The sequence below is a fragment of the Schistocerca gregaria genome, chromosome 11, assembly GCF_023897955.1.
Source record: "Schistocerca gregaria isolate iqSchGreg1 chromosome 11, iqSchGreg1.2, whole genome shotgun sequence".
NCBI classification, from domain to species: domain Eukaryota; kingdom Metazoa; phylum Arthropoda; class Insecta; order Orthoptera; family Acrididae; genus Schistocerca; species Schistocerca gregaria.
This window is the reverse complement of record NC_064930.1, coordinates 101,048,293-101,071,339: the sequence shown is the minus strand read 5'-3', so window position 1 is coordinate 101,071,339 and position 23,047 is coordinate 101,048,293. Positions and strand designations below refer to the sequence as shown.

The window sequence follows — 23,047 nt, the reverse complement described above, 5'->3', positions numbered from 1 at the left end:
TTTGCGATTTGGGGAATAAAATAACTGATGACGGTCGAAGTGGACAGGATATAAAATGTAGACTGGCAATGGCAAGGAAAGCGTTTCTGAAGAAGAGAAATTTATTAACATCGAGTATAGATTTAAGTGTCAGGAAGTCATTTCTTGTATGGAGTGTAGCTATGTATGGGAAGTGAAACATGGACGATAAATAGTTTGGACAAGAAGAGAATAGAAGCTTTCGAAATGTGGCGCTACAGAAGAATGCTGAAGATTAGATGGGTAGATCACATAACTAATGAGGAGGTATTGAATAGAATTGGGGAGAAGAGGAGTTTGTGGCACAACTTGACAAGAAGAAGGGACCGGTTGGTAGGACATGTTCTGAAGGATCAAGGGATCACAAATTTAGCATTGAGGGCAGTGTGGAGGGTAAAACTCATAGAGGCAGACCAAGAGATGAATAGACTAAACAGATTTAGAAGGATGTAGGCTGCAGTAGGTACTGGCAGATGAAGAAGCTTGCACAGGACAGAGTAGCATGGAGAGCTGCATCAAACCAGTCTCAGGACTGAAGACCACAACAACACCAACAATGTGCGTGTTTAAAAAAGTTTAACCTCAGCAGTATTTTCGATGCCTGAAGCTATTTTGTTTCCTGTTTAGAATTCCTTTCGTTGAAACAACTGTAATCTAATGACTGGCAACAGTTGGACATTTACACATGTAAATTAGTTGACATTTCCAGTGACGATGTCAAACGAAAATATATAAATAAATGAAAGAAACGAGTTCATTGTAAGGGGGTTGGGGTACGATTCGATAACAAAATGGATCAACTGAATATGGTTACTTGAATTTAAAATTTCGCAAGCTCGCAATGGGGCAAAGCGTCTTTTCATATTGATTTACGTTTGTTTCGACAGGATTCAGTAATACAGAACTATGATCTTCATTTGTAGCTTTACGATAGTAAGAAAATCTTTCGTCTAAGTAAAACAACAGAATCCAAAACAATACCAAACATTTTGTGCAAAGATAAGAGATTTATAGTGATAAGCGCGCTCAGGCGTTTCTGCCTGCGACAGACCTGGCGTTCGCCGTGCCTAGCTCGAGGCCAACGAGAAATACAGGCCCCGGCGCGTGAACGTGACGTCACACTCGACGTCTTGATTCGCTAGTGGAAGCAACCTGTGTGAAAGAGCATTGCAATTTGCTACGTTGTTTTTCGTACTACAAAAGTCGAGTTTAACTAAGTGTATCAAAAGAATACGTGTGTATATGTGTATGTGTGGTGGTGATGCATCCACAATTTGTTATAATTACGGTGTTGTGTGCGAAACATTGTTAATTGTAAGCAAGGTATGTTAACCTCAAATGCATCTTCGTTTACTACTTTATAAGATTCTAACCGCCTGTGTGCGTTTATCCTGACGTGATTTCGAGATCTTACACCTCACTGTAACTTCGAGGTAATGTATTGAAATACGGTTTCATTTTATTTCTAGATCTGGAACTCTTGAAATGCCACGTCGATGTGGTGTGTTCGGCTGTCGGTCGAATTATGATTCCGAAACAGAGAGAACGACTACATTTTCTTTGCCATCTGAAGAGAGTCGACGTGCACTGTGGCTTCGAAATATCCCAACAGACTTAACCAAATTAAGACGGCCAAATATTTGTGTAAAACACTTCGATGAATCATATGTAATTCGAGTGGACATAATTATGGACAGAGGACAACTCAAAGAATTTCCCAGAATAATCCCAAAACTCACCGAAAATGCTGTTCCAACTATTTTTCCCAACACTCCCTCACACTGTTCTAAATCAACTACAAAAGTGAGACGTCTTGCTGGTGTGGAAGACGATAATCTTAAAGAAGCTATTCAAGACAGTATTGGGTCAAACAACTTACACCTGCAACAAAATTCACTTTCGTGTCTCAATGATATTTCCGTATTTATAGAAGGCCAGAAAATTTGCAGCAACAAGTGGTCTGTGATTAGAAATGATGAAAAATTGCATATCTGTCTTTTGGGATTAGACATGGGAATACCTTGTGTTATTGCATTCATAACTGTTAATAGTGATTTGAGCTTTAGAGTAAATATTAGTGAAGGAATTCATTTTGCAATTAATGCAGCCATCAATGATGTGAAGAAATTAACTTCCATAAACGTTTTAGAAAATGTAATGTCAATGGTTGAGAAAGGGGAAATTTTGCCTAGTGTTACAGATAAATTAAACTGTGCTGTCAATTGCTTGCAGACTATCTCAAATTATGATGAAAATGCACAACTGAAATTTATTGTAGAGCAACTCCATGTATCACAAATCTCAAAAAACAACAGACACTATGGCAACAACACCATGATAGTGGCATGCTGCTTGTATGTACATTCTGTCAGTGCATACAATGCGTTGAGGAAGTGCGATTTAACGTTGTTACCCCACCCACGAACCTTGCAAGAACTAATTTGTAATTACCAGCTAGTCACTTCATCAGTTCAAACTAGTCCTTATTTAGAAAACAGGGTGCAATATTTAGAAAAAACATGAATTGTTAGTGTCTCTGTTGTTAGATGAGATTTATGTGCAACCACAACTTTCATTTAAATCTGGATCAATACATGGGAGTAGCTTTTTTCGTCCTGAGACGTGTGCCAAAACAGCACAGCTCTTTATGGTCTCTTCTCTTTTGTCTGAATATGTTGATGTTGCAGCAATTATACCAGTAGCTAATATGACGAGTCAAGAGCTGAAATCTTTGATCAGTAATGTTCTGTTTCTCGTTGGCCTCGGCCTAGCTGACGTGACGTCGCCAACAAGCGACGAGGCCTTCGTTGGAGTCGGTGTGCCCGCACACGCTCGCTCAGCCTGGAGCCTGCCGCTGCCGTCGACACACGCGCAAACCGGTACTCGCACGGCGGACCTGCGCAAACTCACGCGGACGCACAAAAATGTCCGGTCGTCTGATTAGCTTTCAAAATTGAAGGATACCAAGCCACACTCGTCTCTGCAGTTACTTTCTCTACATCTACATCTACATTTATACTCCGCAACGGTGTGTGGCGGAGGGCACTACGTGCCATTGTCATTACCTCCCTTTCCTGTTCCAGTCGCGTGTGGTTCGCGGGAAGAACGACTGCCGGGAAGCCTCCGTGCGCGCTCGAATCTCCCTGATTTTACATTCGCGATCTCCTCGGGAGGTATAAGTAGGGGGAAGCCATATATTCGATACCTCACCCAGAAACGCATCCTCTCGAAACCTGACGAGCAAGCTACACCCCGATGCAAAGCGCCTCTCTTGCAGAGTCTGCCACTCGAGTTTGCTAAACATCTCCGTAACGCTATAACGCTTACCAAATAACCCTGTGACGAAACGCGCCGCTCTTCTTTGGATCTTCTCTATCTCCTCTGTCAAGCCGGCCGTGGTGGCCGAGCGGTTCTAGGCGCTACAGTCTGGAACAGCGCGACCGATACGTCGCAGGTTCGAATCCTGCATCGGGCATGGATGTGTTTGATGTCCTTAGTTACGTTTAAGTAGTTCTAAGTTCTAGGGGACTGATGACCTCAGAACTTAAGTCCCAGAGTGCTCAGTGCCATTTGAACCATTTTTTTTTCCTCTGTCAACCCGACCTGGTACGGATCCCACACTGATCAGCAATAAAGTATGGGTCGAACGAGTGTTTTGTAAGCCACATACTTTGTGTCCGGTCGTCTCATGAGCTTTAAAAATGAAGGATACCAACCACACGCGCCTCTGTAGCTACTTTATCTACATCTACATATATACTCCGCAAGCCACCCAACGGTGTGTGGCGGAGGGCACTTTACGTGCCACTGTCATTACCTCCCTTCGCTGTTCCAGTCGCGTGTGGTTCGCGGGAAGAACGACTGCCGGAAAGCCTCCGTGTGCGCTCGAATCTCTCTGATTTTACATTCCTGATCTCCTCGGGAGGTATAAGTAGGGGGAAGCCATATATTCGATATCTCATCCAGTAAACGCACCTTCTCGAAACCTGGAAAACAAGCTACACCCCGATGCAAAGCGCCTCTCTTGCAGAGTCTGCCACTTGAGTTTGCTAAACATCTCCGTAACGCTGTCACGCTTACCAAATAACCCTGTGACGAAACGCGCCGCTCTTCTCTGGATCTTCTCTGTCAAGCTGGGCGGGGTGGCCGAGCGGTTCTAGGCGCTACAGTCTGGAACCGCGCGAGCTCTACGGTCCCAGGTTCGTATCCTGCCTCGGGCATGGATGTGTGTGATGTCGCTAGGTTAGTTAGGTTTAAGTAGTTCTAAGTTCTAGGCGACTGATGACCTCAGATGTTAAGTCCCATAGTGCTCCGAGCCGTTTGAACCATTTTTTTTTTCCTCTCTCAACCCGACCTGGTACGGATCCCACACTGATCAGCAATAAAGTATGGGTCAAACGAGTGTTTTGTAAGCCACCTACTTTGTGTCCGGTCGTCTCATGAGCTTTAAAAATGAAGGATACCAACCACACGCGCCTCTGTAGTTACTTTATCTACATCTACATTTATACTCCGCAAGCCACCCAACGGTGTGTGGCGGAGGGCACTTTACGTGCCACTGTCATTACCTCCCTTCCCTGTTCCAGTCGCGTGTGGTTCGCGGGAAGAACGACTGACGGAAAGCCTCCGTGCGCGCTCCAATCTCTCTAATTTTACATTCGTGATATCCTCCGGAGGTATAAGTAGGGGGAAGCGATACATTCGATACCTCATCCACAAACGCACCTTCTCGAAACCTGGAAAGCAAGCTACACCCCGATGGAAAGCGCCTCTCTTGCAGAGTCTGCCACTCGAGTTTGCTAAACATCTCTGTAACGCTGTCACGCTAACCAAATAACCCTGTGACGAAACGCGCCGCTCTTCTCTGGATCTTCTCTGTCAAGCTGGGCGGGGTGGCCGAGCGGTTCTAGGCGCTACAGTCTGGAACCGCGCGAGCGCTACGGTCCCAGGTTCGTATCCTGCCTCAGGCATGGATGTGTATGATGTCCCTAGGTCAGTTAGGTTTAAGTAGTTCTAAGTTCTAGGCGACTGATGACCTCAGATGTTAAGTCCCATAGTGCTCAGAGCCGTTTGAACCATTTTTTTTTCCTCTGTCAACCCGACCTGGTACGGATCCCACACTGATCAGAAATACTCAAGTATGAGTCGAACGAGTGTTTTGTAAGCCACCTCCTTTGTTGATGGACTGCATTTTCTAAGGACTCTCCCAATGAATCCCAATTGGCACCCGCCTTACCAACTATTAATTTTATATGATAATTCAACTTCAAATCGTTCCGTACGCATACTCCCAGATATTTTACAGAAGTAACTGCTACCAGTGTTTGTTCCGCTATCATATAATCATACAATAAAGGATCCTTCTTTCTATGTATTCGCAATACATTACATTTGTCTATGTTAAGGGTCAGTTGCCACTCACTGCACCAAATGCCTATCCGCTGCAGATCTTCCTATATTTCACTACAATTCTCTAATGCTGCAACTTCTCTGTATACTACAGCGTCATCCGCGAAAAGCCACATGGAGCTTCCGACACTATCTACTAGGTCATTCATATATATATTGTGAAAAGCAATGGTCCCATAACACTCCCTGTCGCACGCCAGAGGCTACTTTAACGTCTGTAGACGTCTCTCCATTCAGAATAACATGATGTGTTCTGTTTGCTAAAAACTCTTCAATCCAGCCACACAGCTGGTCTGATATTCCGTAGGCTCTTACTTTGTTTATCAGGCGACAGTGCGGAACTGTATCGAACGCCTTCCGGAAGTCAATGAGAATAGCATCTACCTGGGAGCCTGTATCTAATATTTTCTGGGTCTCATGAACAAACAAAGCGAGTTGGGTCTCACACGATCGCTGTTTCCGGAGTCCATGTTGATGCCTACAGAGCAGATTCTGGGTTTCCAGGAATGACATGATGCGCGCGCATAAAACATGTTCTAAAATTCTACAACAGATCGATGTCAGAGATATAGGCCTATAGTTTTGCGCATCTGCAGTAAACCGGTTTATTTTTTGCGTAAATGAAAAAAACAACCGTTCTCCGATTCGCGTGTGATCGCCGCTATAAAATCTCCTTTGGTAACTCCTCGGCATTACTTTTTTTTCCTATTTTTTTTTTAATTCTTTCGCATCTTACCGTCAAAAGTTGCAGCTTGATAATGAACTGGCTCTCTTCTCGTTATTTCTCTTAGTTACTGCGGGAACGTATTTTACGACACTGCTGCAATGTGGCTACAACATACGACAATATTGGGCTATGGCCGAACAACATTGTTAATGAAGGAGACAGACAGTTCGCTGGGTGTGGCCGAGGCGGTGACGGTCTTGTCCAACAGGGAGCGGTGAATATGTCCTTAGGCCGGGCCTTACCTACCCGTGTCCTCGTCTATAAATACTGTCACAACTCTCCATTATTGATTAGATATTACATCGAGTATCGAAAACAATATAGCCAACTAAAGGCTATTCTTTGCATTGTGTAAGATTACAAATAAACAAACACTCAGATATCGGTAGCACAACCGGCCATTAAAATTGCTACACCAAGAAGAAATGCAGATGGTAAACGGGTATTCATTGTAAAAATACACTGCTGGAAATGGAAAACAGAACACATTGACACCGGTGTGTCACACCCACCATACTTGCTCCGGACACTGCGAGAGGGCTGTACAAGCAATGATTACACGCACGGCACAGCGGACACACCAGGAACCGCGGTGTTGGCCGTCGAATGGCGCTAGCTTCGCAGCATTTGTGCACCGCCGCCGTCAGTGTCAGCCAGTTTGCCGTGGCATAAGGAGCTCCATCGCAGTCTTTAACACTGGTAGCATGCCGCGACAGCGTGGACGTGAACCGTATGTGCAGTTGACGGATTTTGAGCGAGGGCGTATAGTGGGCATGCGGGAGGCCGGGTGGACGTACCGCCGAATTGCTCAACACGTGGGGCGTGAGGTCTCCACAGTGCATCGATGCAACCGTCTCCGCCAGTGGTCGGCGGAAGGTGCACGTGCCCGTCGACCTGGGACCGGACCGCAAGACCGTAGGATCCTACGCACTGCCGTAGGGGACCGCACCGCCGCTTCCCAGCAAATTAGGGACACTGTTGCTTTTGGGGTATCGGCGAGGACCATTCGCAACCGTCTCCATGAAGCTGGGCTACGGTCCCGCACACCGTTAGGCCGTCTTACGCTCACGCCCCAACATCGTGCAGCCCGCCTCCAGTGGTGTCGCGACAGGCGTGAATGGAGGGACGAATGGAGACGTGTCGTCTTCAGCGATGAGAGTCGCTTCTGCCTTGGTGCCAATGATGGTCGTATGCGTGTTTGGCGCCGTGCAGGTGAGCGCCACAGTCAGGACTGCATACGACAGAGGCACACAGGGCCAACACCCGGCATCATGGTGTGGGGAGCGATCTCCTACACTGGCCTTACACCTCTGGTGATCGTCGAGGGGACACTGAATAGTGCACGGTACATCCAAACCGTCATCGAACCCATCGTTCTACCATTCCTAGACCGGCAAGGGAACTTGCTGTTCCAACAGGACAATGCACGTCCGCATGTATCCCGTGCCACCCAACGTGCTCTAGAAGGTGTAAGTCAACTACCCTGGCCAGCAAGATCTCCGGATCTGTCCCCCATTGAGCATGTTTGGGACTGGATGAAGTGTCGTCTCACGCGGTCAGCACGTCCAGCACGGATCCTGGTCCAACTGAGGCCCCAGGTGGAAATGGCATGGCAAGCCGTTCCACAGGACTACATCCAGCATCTCTACGATCGTCTCCATGGGAGAATAGCAGCCCGCATTGCTGCGAAAGGTGGATATACACTGTACTAGTGCCGACATTGTGCATGCTCTGTTGCCTGTGTCTATGTGCCTGTGGTTCTGTCAGTGTGATCATGTGATGTATCTGACCCCAGGAATGTGTCAATAAAGTTTCCCCTTCCTGGGACAATGAATTCACAGTGTTCTTATTTCAATTTCCAGGAGTGTATATTATACTAGAATTGACATGTGATTACATTTTCACTCAAATTGAGTCAAACAGAGCTAGGATGGCGTGTACAGGTACAGCTGCCCTTTCAGCTTCAACACGATACCACAGTTCATCAAGAGTAGTGACTGGCGTATTGTGACGAGCCAGTTGCTCGGCCACCATTGACCAGACGTTTTCAGTTGGTGAGGGATCTGAAGAATGTGCTGGCCAGGGCAGCAGTCGAACATTTTCTGGATCGAGAAAGGCCCGTACAGGAGCTGCAACATGCGGTCGTGCATTATTCTGTTGAAATGTAGGGTTTCGCAAGGGGTCGAATGAACGGTAGAGCCACGGGTCGTAACACATCTGAAGTGTAACGTCCACTGTTCAAAGTGCCGTCAATGCAAACAAGAGGCGTGTAACCAATGGCACCCCATACTATCACGCCAGGTGATACGCCAGTATTGCGATAACGAATAAACGCTTCCAATGTGCGTTCACCGCGATGTCGCCAAACACGAATGCGACCATCGTGATGCTGTAAACAGAACCTGGATTCATCCGAAAAAATGACGTTTTGCCATTCGTGCACCCAGGTTCGTCGTCGAGTACACCATCGCAGGCGCTCCTGTCTGTGATGCAGTGTCAAGGGTAACCGCAGCCGTGGTCTCCGAGCTGATAGTCCGTGCTGCTGCGAACGTCGTCGAACTGTTCGTGCAGATGGCTGTTGTCTTGCAAACGTCCCCATCTGTTGACTCAGGGATCGAGACGTGGCTGCACTGTCAGATACAGCCGTGCGGATGAGATGCCTGTCATCTCGACTGTTAGTTATACGAGGCCGTTGGGATCCAGCACGGCGTTCCGTATTACCCTCCTGAACCCAACGATTCCATATTCTGCTAACAGTCACTGGATCTCGACCAATGCAAGCTGTAATGTCGCGATACAATGAGCCACAGTCGCGATAGGCTACAATCCGACCTTTATCAAAGTCGGAAACGTGATGGTACGCATTTCTCCTCCTTACACGAGGCATCACAACAACGTTTCACCAGGCACCACCGGTCAACTGCTGTTTGTGTATGAGAAAAGGGTTGGAAACTTTCCTCATGTCAGCACGTTGTAGGTGTCGCCACCGACGCCAGCCTTGTGTGAATGCTCTGAAAAGCTAACCATTTGCATATCACAGCATCTTCTTCCTGTCGGTTAAATTTCGCGTCTGCAGCACGTCATCTTCTTGGCGTAGCAGTTTTAATGGCCAGTAGCGTACATAAAAAACTGAAAGGACCGAACTGGTAATTTATAGCCCAGTGCATGAATTCTGCTCACAGGCAAATATACCCAATTCACGAATTCGCTATGTGGCAAAACACCGAAGTTGGCGCAAATTAAACAACGCAGCATGTTCCTTTTAATAACCAGGAAACGCGCTCCGCAACACATATCTTGTGGTGTCACCGCCAGACACCACACTTGCTAGGTGGTAGCCTTCAAATCGGCCGCGGTCCGGTAGTATACGTCGGACCCGCGTGTCGTCACTATCAGCGATTGCAGACCGAGCGCCGCCACATGGCAGGTCTAGAGAGACTTTCTAGCACTCGCCCCAGTTGTACAGCCGACTTTGCTAGCGATGGTTCACTGACTTCTACGCTCTCATTTACCGAGACGATAGTTTAGCATAGCCTTCAGCTACGTCATTTGCTCCGACCTAGCAAGGCGCCATTATCAGTTACTATTGATATTATGAATCATGTACCGTCAAGACCGACGTTCATCCTTAATGGATTAAAGTTAAGTATTCCACCAGCTACGTCCGTTGTTTCTAAATTCTAATTTCCTTGCCGTGTTCCAGACCTCGCGCCAGCCAGCGTGAGCTAAATCGCGTGCCTTTCGGCCTCCTCTAGTAACACGGTGTTGGCTCTCCTGCCAACCACAACATATCTCGGCAAAATTATGGCGCTGCGATCGCAAGTGTTAATCGTACATCGGTTATTCACAGTGTTTCCTATTGAAGCTTTCGTGTTGTAAAAGTGGTGGACAATAAGCACACTTCTCCACTGCCTAAAACTGTTCATTGATAGAAGCCGTTTTTGGCCAGTAGGAGGAGATAACTGAAGACATAAAAAACTGATAAGGTAAGTGCAACACAAAAAAGAAAAGGTTCGAAAAAAATTCCCGCTCAATAATTCACGTACCATCGAAACGAATCACGATTGGAAAATCTTAAAAGTAGGTTACGACGACGCAAAAAAGCTCCAATTTTAATTCTTTCTTACTAATTTCGTCCAAATGGAACCTCATTCTAACTTGTTTATCATTTAATTGCGAGAATGCTCCATGTCCTCAGAGCAGTTCAGATTGTAGCATTAAGCAGCTGACGTAATCAGTAACTTTAGGTACCAGTGGCAGTTGACAGTTACCGATACCCCTTTAGTGGGGAAGACCGCCCAAACTCTTGTCTGCCACTGTGATTGGTTGCTCTGTTTCGAGACGGCGTACCAAAAAGCTAACTTTTTATTATTCATATTATGAAAATTGCGCATTAAATTTCCTTGACACTCAAATAAAAGCATCTCTAAATAGCAGGGTATCACTCGCTTCTTTCAAAATTCATAACAATGAGCAAAACTAAGAACAAGAGTTAAACAGTAACACAGGGTCACTGAAACGGGCGAACAAGCGAACTGGAGTGCGATGCTCAATCACTCTGAAATGAGCAATCATAAGGCACGGATACATTGTCTGGTGTGATCAAAAATGGCTGGATTGTATAAGGAAATGTTAACTCCAGAACAGTGAAAAGCCGGCCGGAGTGGCCGAGAGGTTCTAGGCGCTAGAGTCTGGAGCCGCGCGACTGCTACAGTGCTCAATCACTCTGAAATGAGCAATCATAAGGCACGGATACATTGTCTGGTGTGATCAACAATGGCTGGATTGTATAAGGAAATGTTAACTCCAGAACAGTGAAAAGCCGGCCGGAGTGACCGAGAGGTTCTAGGCCTAGTCTGGAACCGCGCGACCTCTACGGTGCTCAATCACTCTGAAATGAGCAGTCATAAGGCATGGATACATTGTCTGGTGTGATCAACAATGGCTGGATTGTATTAGGAAATGTTAACTCCAGAACAGTGAAAAGCCGGCCGGAGTGGCCGAGAGCTTCTAGGCGCTGGAGTCTGGAGCCGCGCGACCGCTACAGTGCTCAATCACTCTGAAATGAGCAGTCATAAGGCACGGATACATTGTCTGGTGTGATCAACAATGGGTGGATTGAATAAGGAAATGTTAACTCCAGAACAGTGAAAAACCGGCCGGAGTGGCCGAGAGGTTCTAGGCGCTAGAGTCTGGAGCCGCGCGACTGCTACAGTGCTCAATCACTCTGAAATGAGCAATCATAAGGCACGGATACATTGTCTGGTGTGATCAAAAATGGCTGGATTGTATAAGGAAATGTTAACTCCAGAACAGTGAAAAGCCGGCCGGAGTGGCCGAGAGGTTCTAGGCGCTAGAGTCTGGAGCCGCGCGACTGCTACAGTGCTCAATCACTCTGAAATGAGCAATCATAAGGCACGGATACATTGTCTGGTGTGATCAACAATGGCTGGATTGTATAAGGAAATGTTAACTCCAGAACAGTGAAAAGCCGGCCGGAGTGACCGAGAGGTTCTAGGCCTAGTCTGGAACCGCGCGACCTCTACGGTGCTCAATCACTCTGAAATGAGCAGTCATAAGGCATGGATACATTGTCTGGTGTGATCAACAATGGCTGGATTGTATTAGGAAATGTTAACTCCAGAACAGTGAAAAGCCGGCCGGAGTGGCCGAGAGCTTCTAGGCGCTGGAGTCTGGAGCCGCGCGACCGCTACAGTGCTCAATCACTCTGAAATGAGCAGTCATAAGGCACGGATACATTGTCTGGTGTGATCAACAATGGGTGGATTGAATAAGGAAATGTTAACTCCAGAACAGTGAAAAACCGGCCGGAGTGACCGAGAGGTTCTAGGCGCTAGAGTCTGGAACCGCGCGACCGCTACGGTGCTCAATCACTGAAATGAGCACTCATAAGGCACGGATACATTGTCTGGTGTGGTCAACAATGGCTGGATTGTATAAGGAAATGTTAACTCCAGACCAGTGAAAAGCCGGCCGTAGTGGCCGAGAGGTTCTAGGCGCTAGAGTCTGGAGCCGCGCGACCGCTACGGTGCTCAATCACTGTGAAATGAGCAGTCATAAGGCACGGATACATGGTCTGGTGTGATCAACAATGGGTGGATTGTATAAGGAAATGTTAACTCCAGAACAGTGAAAAGCCGGCCGGAATGGCCGAGAGGTTCTAGGCGCTAGAGTCTGGAGCCGCGCGATCGCTACGGTGCTCAATCACTGTGAAATGAGCAGTCATAAAGCACGGATACATTCTCTGGTGTGATCAACAATGGCTGGATTGTATAAGGAAATGTTAACACCAGAACAGTGAAAAGCCGGCCTGAGTGACCGAGAGGTTCTAGGCGCTAGATCTGGAGCCGCGCGACCGCTACAGTGCTCAATCAATCTGAAATGAGCAGTCATAAGGCACGGATACATTGTCTGGTGTGATCAACAATGGCTGGATTGAATAAGGAAATGTTAACTCCAGAACAGTGAAAAGCCGGCCGGAGTGACCGAGAGGTTCTAGGCGCTAGAGTCTGGAGCCGCGCGACCGCTACGTTGCTCAATCACTGAAATGAGCAGTCATAAGGACGGATACATTGTCTGGTGTGGTCAACAATGGCTGGATTGTATAAGGAAATGTTAACTCCAGAACAGTGAAAAGCCGGCCGGAGTGACCGAGAGGTTCTAGGCGCTAGAGTCTTGAGCCGCGCGACCGCTACAGTGCTCAATCACTCTGAAATGAGCAGTCATAAGGCACGGATACATTGTCTGGTGTGATCAACAATGGGTGGATTGTATAAGGAAATGTTAACTCCAGAACAGTGAAAAGCCGGCCGGAGTGGCCGAGAGGTTCTAGGCGCTAGAGTCTGGAGCCGCGCGACCGCTACGGTGCTCAATCACTGAAATGAGCAGTCATAAGGCACGGATACATTGTCTGGTGTGATCAACAATGGCTGGATTGTATATGGAAATGTTAACTCCAGAACAGTGAAAAGCCGGCCGGAGTGACCGAGAGGTTCTAGGCGCTAGTGTCTGGAGCCGCGCGACCGCTACGGTGCTCAATCTCTGAAATGAGCAGTCATAAAGCACGGATACATTGTCTGGTGTGGTCAACAATGGCTGGATTGTATAAGGAAATGTTAACACCAGAACAGTGAAAAGCCGGCCGGAGTCGCCGAGAGGTTCTAGGCGCTAAAGTCTGGAGCCCAGCGACCGCTACGGTGCTCAATCACTCTGAAATGAGCAGTCATAAGGCACGGATACATTGTCTGGTGTGATCAACAATGGCTGGATTGTATAAGGAAATGTTAACTCCAGAACAGTGAAAAAAGGCCGGAGCGACCGAGAGGTTCTAGGCGCTAGTCTGGAACCGCGCAACCGCTACGGTGCTCAATGACTGTGAAATGAGCAGTCATAAGGCACAGATACATTGTCTGGTGTGATCAACAATGTCTGGATTGTATAAGGAAATGTTAACTCCAGAACAGTGAAAAGCTGGCCTGAGTGACCGAGAGGTTCTAGGCGCTAGAGTCTGGAGCCGCGCGACCGCTACAGTGCTCAATCACTCTGAAATGAGCAGTCATAAGGCACGGATACATCGTCTGGTGTGATCAACAATGGCTGGATTGTATAAGGAAATGTTAACTCCAGAACAGTGAAAAGCCGGCCTAGTGACCGAGAGGTTCTAGGCGCTAGAGTCTGGAGCCGCGTGACCACTAAGGTGCTCAATCACTGAAGTGAGTAGTCATAAGGCACGGTTACATTCTCTGGTGTGGTCAACAATGGCTGGATTGTATAAGGAAATGTTAACTCCAGAACAGTGAGAAGCCGGCCGGAGTGGCCGAGAGGTTCTAGGCGCTAGAGTCTGGAGCTGCGTGACCGCTACGGTGCTCAATCACTGAAGTGAGCAGTCATAAGGCACAGATACATTGTCTGGTGTGGTCAACAATGGCTGGATTGTATAAGGAAATGTTAACTCCAGAACAGTGAGAAGCCGGCCGGAGTGGCCGAGAGGTTCTAGGCGCTAGAGTCTGGAGCCGCGCGATCGCTACGGTGCTCAATCACTGTGAAATGAGCAGTCATAAGGCACGGATACATTGTCTGGTGTGATCAACAATGGCTGGATTGTATAAGGAAATGTTAACTCCAGAACAGTGAAAAGCCGGCCTGAGTGGCCGAGAGGTTCTAGGCGCTAGAGTCTGGAGCCGCGCGATCGCTACGGTGCTCAATCACTGTGAAATGAGCAGTCATAAGGACGGATACATTGTCTGGTGTGATCACAGTGGGTGAATTGTATAAGGAAATGTTAACTCCAGAACAGTGAAAAGCCGGCCGGAGTGTTCGAGAGGTTCTAGGCGCTAGAGTCTGGAACAGCGCGACCGCTACGGTGCTCAATCACTCTGAAATGAGCAGTCATAAGGCACGGATACATTGTCTGGTGTGATCAACAGTGGGTGGATTGTATAAGGAAATGTTAACTCCAGAACTGTGAAAAGCCGGCCGGAGTGGCAGAGAGGTTCTAGGGGCTAGAGTCTGGAGCCGCGCGATCGCTACGGTGCTCAATCACTGTGAAATGAGCAGTCATAAGGCACGGATACATTGTCTGGTGTGATCAACAATGGGTGTATTGTATAAGGAAATGTTAACTCCAGAACAGTGAAAAGCCGGCCGGAGTGGCCGAGAGGTTCTAGGCGCTAGAGTCTGGAGCCGCGCGATCGCTACGGTGCTCAATCACTGTGAAATGAGCAGTCATAAGGACGGATACATTGTCTGGTGTGATCAACAGTGGGTGAATTGTATAAGGAAATGTTAACTCCAGAACAGTGAAAAGCCGGCCTGAGTGGCCGAGAGGTTCTAGGCGCTAGAGTCTGTAGCCGCGCGATCGCTACGGTGCTCAATCACTGTGAAATGAGCAGTCATAAGGACGGATACATTGTCTGGTGTGATCAACAGTGGGTGGATTGTATAAGGAAATGTTAACTCCAGAACAGTGAAAAGCCGGCCGGAGTGGCCGAGAGGTTCTAGGCGCTAGAGTCTGGAGCCGCGCGATCGCTACGGTGCTCAATCACTGTGAAATGAGCAGTCATAAGGCACGGATACATTGTCTGGTGTGATCAACAATGGGTGGATTGTATAAGGAAATGTTAACTCCAGAACAGTGTTTATCCGGCTGGAGTGGCCGAGAGGTTCTAGGCGCTAGAATCTGGAGCCGCGCGACTGCTACGGTGCTCAATCACTGAAATGAGCAGTCATAAGGCACGGATACATTGTCTGGTGTGATCAACAATGGCTGGATTGTATAAGGAAATGTTAACTCCAGAACAGTGAAAAGCCGGCCTGAGTGGCCGAGAGGTTCTAGGCGCTAGAGTCTGGAGCCGCGCGATCGCTACGGTGCTCAATCACTGTGAAATGAGCAGTCATAAGGACGGATACATTGTCTGGTGTGATCACAGTGGGTGAATTGTATAAGGAAATGTTAACTCCAGAACAGTGAAAAGCCGGCCTGAGTGGCCGAGAGGTTCTAGGCGCTAGAGTCTGGAGCCGCGCGATCGCTACGGTGCTCAATCACTGTGAAATGAGCAGTCATAAGGACGGATACATTGTCTGGTGTGATCAACAGTGGGTGGATTGTGTAAGGAAATGTTAACTCCAGAACAGTGAAAAGCCGGCCGGAGTGGCCGAGAGGTTCTAGGCGCTAGAGTCTGGAGCCGCGCGACCGCTACGGTGCTCAATCACTGTGAAATGAGCAGTCATAAAGCACGGATACATTGTCTGGTGTGATCAACAATGGGTGTATTGTATAAGGAAATGTTAACTCCAGAACAGTGAAAAGCCGGCCGGAGTGGCTGAGAGGTTCTAGGCGCTAGAGTCTGGAGCCGCGCGACCGCTACGGTCTCAAGTTCGAATCCTGCCTCGGTCATGGATGTGTGTGATGTCCTTAGGTCAGTTAGGTTTAAGTAGTTCTAAGTTCTAGGGGACTGATGACCACAGCAGTTAAGTTCCATAGTTCTCTGAGCCATTTGAACAGTGAAAAGAATAACTAAATCTCTAATCAATGACCGATGTTAACAGAGAGAGCTTCTGAAACCATCAGTGACGTGCGAAATTTTAAATAGCCTGTGAAAAAGATTGTAATTCACAGTTTCCCGTGTTCTGCTAGAATAAACACAACTGGAATCCCAAAAAAGTAACAGACTCAGCCATGTGCGTAGGAACAGTCCCTCGTTAGCAGTTTATTACAGTGTCAAAACGACAGATCTGCGACCTCGGTGCTGTTTTCTGCGCAGGAGATATCTATAGAAGATTGCAGCCTGGTGAACTTTTATCAGAAACCGCTTGGCTTTCACTCTGAGCGTTGAAAGCAACTAGGCACGTTGCGTGTGCTGCATTCTCACAACATATGGGAACAGTGACATGTAATCTGCGGTAACACAGGGATGTAGGTATTTGGAAAGATATGGATTATGCTTCTCAAAGTAAAGTTCTTTCACGCCATAACAGACACACCACAATATAAAGGAAAGAAAAAGATTGCAGGTTAGGGGGCAGCGCTTGTGTCTCCCGCAGATAGAATTCTTGCAATTACATCACTGCTGATTAATGTCCTGATTCAAAGTTGTAAACAAAGTCGAAAACTAATCGATCTCTGGTGCCATGATAGACGCACGCTCGCAACGGATCATGGATATTACCAAACTTTTATTCTAAACAAAATTAATTAAAACTATCAACATTTAATTCTAAAGTGCTTTGCTGTACGTTTGAGTGACGTCACACGCCACGATTTGGTCATACAGTACCAGGAGCTAAAAGCTGGGCATACATCCTGTTGGACTAAATCTTTATGAAACTGGTAGTTATCATAAACTTGAGTGCTGCTAAAACATGCCGAAGTGCTGCAATGGCGCTTTGAGAGCCTCTCAAAAAAGTGTCTCATTCTGTACAATCTCGTGTGGTAGGTATAACAGTCTGTGGTAAGTTTTACACAAACGAATTATTTCGTTCAGCATTTATTCACGTTTTGTGTTGACATCCCGTCTACTGAAAATAGAAGGAAAACAATCTGCGACATTGCCACGAATTGAACGGTGACCCGATTATACACCTTTACTTCACGTCTATGGTCACAAACTTTTTTCTCATGAGACTACCGGTTTCGGTCTGTAATGACCTCTCCAGATCTGTTTTATAAAAACATGTCACCAGTACATGGGGATCTGTTTTTATAAAACAGATCTGAAGAGTATAACTATAGATCGACACTCGTAATCTGACAACAAAAAAATTTGCGACCATAGATGTGAAGTAAAGGAAGTTTATAGAAGTAAAACGTTTTGTTCCACATAAAAAATAAATATTATGTCGCGCTATGCTGTATCGGCATTCCCGAGTAATATGAACGGCAGGTTCCTTTCGTACCACATGTTTACGTGTGCAGTACTATAATTATGTCGTTCCCTACATTTTAAGAAAGTGAAATCGTCCTAGAGGCATCCTATTCGCAACCGTCCAGTAATTTTCAAAGATGTGGCTACAATCTGTGAAGCGTCAGAATTTACGGGAACAACGGTGGGCCTGCTAATACCCGCAACATTCTTAATACAAAATTCGCGAGCATTTTGAAGGCATAAAAACGGAAAAAGCTTTAGTTTATGTATACTGGACTCGACGGTGAAGTGACTGAGAACGTAAAACAACCATCGCTACACAGTAAGATAAACTGAAAAAAAAGCGCACGAATTAAAAGAAGTAACCCTTACCTTACTAACGATGTGGGAGTGTCAAAGAAGTTTGTCCGCCCAGCAGTAGCAGCAGAAATTCTCCGTACACGTGCTCACTCAGCAACTCGCTCACAAGTAATGCGACGCTGCACGGGAGCGTCTGGAGGTCATCACGCTGCCAGTGCTGCCAACGGCTGAGTGAACGGCGGTACCAACTGCACTCTGCCACGTGTTCAGGAGAACAAACGGCGCGATATAGTCTCGTAATCAGGGACCTGCCGCGTCAGCTATTAAGGAAAATAAGTTTCTTCCAGCAAGCGTGCACATTGTGGTAGGAAAGTCTGGGATGGTCAGATTAACAAATATGAGCAGCATCAGAAACTAATTCACGGTCAGTGTAATTGAAGTGTAGTTGTTGTTGTTGTCTTCAGTCCTGAGACTGGTTTGATGCAGCTCTCCATGCTACCCTACCCTGTGCAAAATTCTTCATCTCCCAGTACCTACTGCAACCTGCATCCTTCTGAATCTGTTTAGCGTATTTGGTCTCCCTCTACAATTTTTACCCTCCACACTGCCCTCCAATGCTAAATTTGTGATCCCTTGATGCCTCAGAACATCTCCTACCAACCGGTCCCTTTTCACGTCAAGTTGCGCCACAAACTCCTCCCCAATTCTATTCAATGCCTCCTCATTAGTTATGTGATCGACCCATCTAATCTTAAGCATTCTTCTGTAGCACCACATTTCGAAAGCTTCTATTCTCCTCCTGTCAAAACTATTTCTCATCCACATTTCACTTCCATACATGGCTACACTCCATACAAATACTTTCAGAAACGACTTCCTCACACTTAAATCTATACTCGATGTTAACAAATTTCTCTTCTTCAGAAACGCTTTCCTTGCCATTGCCAGTCTACATTTTATATCCTCTCTACTTCGACCATCATCAGTTATTTTACTTCCTAAATAGCAAAACTCCTTTACTACTTTAAGTGTCTCATTTCCTAATCTAATTCCCTCAGCATCACCCGATTTAATTTGACTACATTCCATTATCCTCGTTTTGCTTTTGTTGATGTTCATCTTATATCCTCCTTTCAAGACACTGACCATTTCGTTCAACTGGTCTTCCAAGTCCTTTCCCGTCTCTGACAGAATTACAATGTCATCGGCGAACCTCAAAGTTTTTATTTCTTCTCCATGGATTTCAATAACTACTCCAAATTTTTCTTTTGTTTCCTTTACTGCTTGCTCAATATTCACATTGAATAACATCGGGGAGATGCTACAACCCTGTCTCATTCCCTTCTCAACCACTGCCTCCCTTTCATGCCCCTCGACTCTTATGACTGCGGTCTGGTTTCTGTACAAGTTGTAAATAGCCTTTCGCTCCCTGTATTTTACCCCGCCACCTTTAGAATTTGAAAGAGAGTATTCCAGTCAACATTGTCAAAAGCTTTCTCTAAGTCTACAAATGCTAGAAACGTAGGTTTGCCTCTTCTTAATCTTTCTTCTAAGATAAGTCGTAAGGTCAGTATTGCCTCACGTGTTCCAACATTTCTACGGAATCCAAAATGATCTTCCCTGAGGTCCGCATCTACCAGTTTTTCCATTCGTCTGTAAAGAACTCTTGTTAGTATTTTGCAGCTGTGACTTATTAAACTGATAGTTCGGTAATTTTCACATCTGTCAGCACCTGCTTTCTTTGGGATTGGAATTATTATATTCTTCTTGAAATCTGAGGGTATTTCGCCTGTCTCATACATCTTGCTTACCAGCTGGTAGAGTTTTGTCATGACTGGCTCTCTAAAGGCCGTCAATAGTTCTAATGGAATGTTGTCTACTCCGGGGGCCTTGTTTCGACTCAGGTCTTTCAGTGCTCTGTCAAACTCTTCACGAAGTATCGTATCTCCCATTTCATCTTCATCTACATCCTCTTCCATTTCCATAATATTGTCCTCAAGTACATCGCCCTTGTATATACCTTCCATATACTTCTTCTACTTTTCTGCCTTCCCTTCTTTGCTTAGAGCTGGGTTGCCATCTGAGCTCTTGATATTCATACACGTGCTTCTCTTATCTCCAAAGGTCTCTTTAATTTTCCTGTAGGCAGTACTATCTTAACCCTAGTAAGATAAGCCTCTACATCCTTACATTTGTGCTCTAGCCATCCCTGCTTAGCCATTTTGCACTTCCTTTCGATCTCATTTTTGAGGCGTTTGTATTCCTTTTTGCCTGTTTCATTTACTGCATTTTTATATTTTCTCCTTTCATCAATTAAATTCAATATTTCTTCTGTTACCCAAGGATTTCTACTAGCCCTCGTCTTTTTACCTATTTGATCCTCTGCTGCCTTCACTACTTCATCCCTCAGAGCTACCCATTCTTCTTCTACTGTGTTTCTGTCCGCCATTCCTGTCAATTGTTCCCTTATGCTCTCCTTGAAACTCTCTACAACCTCTGGTTCTTTCAGCTTATCCAGATCCCATGTCGTTAAATTCCCAGCTTTTTGCAGTTTCTTCAGTTTTAACCTACAGGTCATAACCAATAGATCGTGGTCAGAGTCCACATCTGCCCCTGGAAATGTCCTACAATTTAAAACCTGATTCCCAAATCTCTGTCTTACCATTATATAATCTATCTGATACCTTTTAGTATCTCCAGGATTCTTCCATGTACACAACCTTCTTTTATGATACAATTAGATGATACAATTTCTAGTGGCCAGTGCATTAAACATATGAGTCGTGCTCTGCACGTTTTCATAAAATAAAATAGAGGATTGTTATATATCGGTTTATAAATATGAAGTGGAATCCGTATCGGTGCAGAAAAGGTTGTTTACTAATGTTGTTACTGCTGCTTCTCTCTACACTTTGTATTAGACATCCCTTACTACTAGGCTGGTGTTAAATTCGTCGTCTATATAAAACAAACTTGAACTATTTTCTAATCGCAGCCACCTTTTTTATGACAATCACAACATTAGTAGGTCTACATACTACCGTTAGTTTCCTGGTGCGTTACTAGAGAAGGTATGGTGAGTGCAGATGAATGTTTGACTATGAAGTACTTAAGAGCCTTTATTATGTCGCCATAATTGCAGTTATAAATGGCAGGAATATGTAAGTCCGTCTCATAAGTATCCAGATATTCCGCTGTCTTATAAGGCCATTCTGTCTACTCAGAAAATGGAAATATCTGTGAAGCGAGCATCATGTTTTCTGAACGGAATTTCTTTCGGCAACATAGCGTCGCCTTTGGTGGCGTAAGGATTGCGTGTAAGCGTTCTGCAGGCGTAGAATGTTATTACGGTATCAGACAGGCATGGCCTCTTCAGAAGTACCGCTAATTTGGCGGGCGCATTTCGGAGCCATCATAATTACTGACATTCGGCTCGTTGGAATGAACTAGGTGTAAAACCTGGTGTACCGCGGTAGTACTCAATTCGTTAGAAAATCTAAATTACAATCTCACCACAGTTGTTTAAAGGAAATAGGAATCCCGGGATCACTGGTGATGGACAAGTCTATAATTGTTTTACAATTTTAATTTGACTCAAAACAGACTTTATTATAAACTTCAATTCGGACATTTGCCCTCTTACTGACGCAATATAAAAAAAAATCTTCACTTTGATTGAACTACATAAACACGAATAAGAATCATATTATTTTGCGTACGAAACCAAAATTATTGATGGTAGGCGCCGTAAATAATCAGTCACAAACAATCGTTCTTGTTTAACCATGTCTCAAGAGACTAACAACACTACACACTTGCAACCAAAGTTACACAGCCACATCATACCACATCTTCATAAAGAGCAAACAGATCTTAAAGCTTAATAAAACTGAACTGCCCACATAAAGGTCCACAGCGAAACATGCTTATACTAAAAATGCATAGTGGCCAACCAAGGTCGCAAGACTTGCACACAGGAATAATAACCAGTCCCAGGTTAATTAAAGATACTGCGTGGGGGCTTAATTCTTATGCAGTAATTTTAGTAGCTGTGTAACCGGTTGCGAAGTCTCGTAACCGGTTGGCCCTGACTAGTAGACTGCATAAAACAACAATAAAGAATGAAGGGAAATTTCCGTTAACACAACTGGTTAATTAAGTGCCCTGCAACTATAAAAGCTACGAAACAACAAAGCACAAGTGTAACTGTTCTGTGTGTGGTAGCGTGGTTCAGCGTACATGTATATCCCATCGTTCTTCCGCAATACGACAAGATATTTTAAACACCATTTACAATGAACCAATTGAAAAACCAGAAATACTATAATTGCACATAGAAACCAGAATTACAAGTCTAATACATGAACACGAGCCATATGCTTTGTTGACTGAACCTGTGACCAAGAGGCATTATCACTGAGGAAATGTGAAATAATTTTTTTTATCTTTACCTCCGTGTATATTGACAAAAAATACACTGTGATTACTGCAACATCTTCCATCTAAGCATTACACCAACCGAACAGCATCTACTGTCTCGCCCAACAGAACAGCAACTGTCCACGGTAACCTCTGAACTTCTACTGCCCCAGTGGAGGCGGCAGAATTACAATCTTTGGCGCAATCTCTGGCTTTGTGACTCAGTGTAGCCACCTTTCAACACACAAATGATTAACATAAGTGTTGAATAAGTAGAGCTAGTAATAACTCAACCAATAAGATGAGTTACAGAAACGCCAATATTAACAAGGTGGCCCCACTTAACTAACGGACATAACGACTCGGAATGATTCCCAAATTGCACTTAACTTTGGAGAACAGCGTTCAGACCCACAGCAGTGTTTGGAAGCAATAATGCTACGGCCGGCAGGCAGTACTAGTGTTCACTCCAGACGGCTTATGTACAGGCTCACATACCAGGCGGTATATATTTATATATAGTCTGACCGACCCCATAATGAGCGGTCCTCACAAGAATCCATAACCGTACGGACGCCACGAAACGAGCAGACTCAACAATTGACCTGCAGCACAAATGGATTGCAATGAAGAAAAGGTCAAATCACAGCCACACTGAAATATAGAGGGTGTTACAAAAAGGTACGGCCAAACTTTCAGGAAACATCCCTCACACACAAATAAAGAAAAGATGTTATGTGGACATGTGTCCGGAAACGCTTAATTTCCATGTTAGAGCTCATTTTAGTTT

At 45.6% G+C, this 23,047-nt stretch overlaps 1 protein-coding gene across 1 annotated transcript in view; it reads right to left on the bottom strand.

Moving 5' to 3' along the window:
• Window positions 1–18,012, bottom strand: part of LOC126295325 (ankyrin-1-like) — a 68,343-nt gene extending 50,331 nt beyond the window's left edge. The window contains exon 1 of the mRNA XM_049987788.1: window positions 17,911–18,012. The gene's annotated coding sequence lies outside the window, so the exon portion shown is untranslated. The remainder of the gene's footprint in view (window positions 1–17,910) is intronic.
• Window positions 18,013–23,047: the final 5,035 nt, after the last annotated feature.